Source organism: Lactuca virosa, chromosome 4 (genome assembly GCF_052849685.1).
Source record: "Lactuca virosa cultivar CGN04683 chromosome 4, Lactuca_virosa_CGN04683_v6, whole genome shotgun sequence".
In the NCBI taxonomy this organism is placed as follows: domain Eukaryota; kingdom Viridiplantae; phylum Streptophyta; class Magnoliopsida; order Asterales; family Asteraceae; genus Lactuca; species Lactuca virosa.
Genome location: NC_136429.1, coordinates 269785505 through 269787014, shown reverse-complemented (window position 1 = coordinate 269787014; position 1510 = coordinate 269785505). Strand labels below are relative to the sequence as shown.

General features: G+C 38.9%; 1 non-coding gene across 1 annotated transcript; it reads right to left on the bottom strand.

The window, feature by feature from the left end:
• Nucleotides 1–316: 316 nt before the first annotated feature.
• Nucleotides 317–423, bottom strand: LOC145110348 (small nucleolar RNA R71). Its single transcript, XR_013709730.1, has one exon. It is a non-coding gene; the product is annotated as a small nucleolar RNA R71 (small nucleolar RNA).
• Nucleotides 424–1510: the final 1087 nt, after the last annotated feature.

Genomic DNA, 1510 nt, shown 5'->3' with positions numbered 1-1510 from the left:
GAACATGGACCAAGTCTTGTTCCACCCGAGAGAAGTTTAGAGCTCAAAGGGCACATTCTATCCATGCTCAAGGACATACCTTTCGCCATGAAAGAATTTGAAGATGATTTCAAAGATACTGTTGGTTAAAGACATTGCAAAGTACTTTCATGTTCCAAATGTGCCAAGAGAATCCGTGTAACTTAGGATGCTTCTGGTAACACTTTTCAGTGAAGCGAAAGTTTTGTTGAAGTCTCTTGCGCCCAGATCCATTACCACATAGGCAAATTTTCGTGATGATTTTATTGAGCAATTTAGTCCAACTTCAAAGATTTCAAAGCTCAAGAAGAAGATAGCTAACTTTCAATAAGAGGTTGGAGAGTTTTTGTAAGAAGCATGGGAGAAGTATAAGTTCTTTCTGAGAAGTTGCCCTCAACATTATTTGAAAGTCCAACAAGAATTTTTCATCATCTATAATGACGTGAATGTAACCACTAGACAACTTCTTGAGTTGAAAGAGCCTATGACGAAAGAGGAGCCGACAACTATTAAAGAATTGATTGAAGAGATTGAGAAGCATTCACGTGAGTAACATAACCCACGAGATGATGTTACTAGAGGAAAAGGAAGTGGAGGGAATGTGAACTTGGATGCAGTCATAGCAAAACTAGATAATTTGGATAGGCGAATGACGAAATTGGATCAATCCATTCATGCCATAAGGGTTGGGTGTGATAGTTGTAGTGGTCCACAATTGACTAAGGATTGTGACAAGATAGAAATGGGAAAAAGAAGGCACAAGTGTTCTACTCGAGTGGTGACAATTATGATGAAGATTGGAGGAAACTCAAGAAGTGGTGGTTGCCATATGAAGAGTACAAGAAGCAGAAAGATGAAAAATATAGATAAACCGGTTGAGGCTTTTACCAAAAAGAGCAACCACAACTTGAAAAGAAGATGGATTTTGAGTCGATACTTCAAAGATTTATGGAAGAATATAAAAAGAGAAATGATACTAATGATGCCAATGTAAGGAATCATCAAGCTTCCATCAAGAATATAAAGACTCAACTTGGGCAACTTACCACACTTGTCAATGAGAGATTACCACCTAAAAATCAAGGCCCAAAGTCACAACCTCATGTAATGGCAATCTATACTGAATAAGAGGTTCATTATGAGCCATTTGTGACCCATGAAGCATCTACTATGCAGCCCGACTCGTGCTTGGAATAATAGACACTCGGAGAAAAATGAGCAAAAAGTGGATCACACTATGATGCTTCACCACGTCGTGGTGATATGACCACGTTGTGGTTTCGAGAGGAAGAATTTTTTTCCCTTCTTAAATCATATCAGCCTCCTTTTCCATTCCCATCTTGAGAAATCAAGCATTCTCAGGAACCTGAACAAAGGAATTTTATGGAACAAGTGATCTCACTCTCGATAAACGCCCCATTCCTCAAGTCCATGGCTAAACTTCCAAAGTTTGCAAAAGATGTGATGACCAATGGAAAGGGGTTAGAAAAGG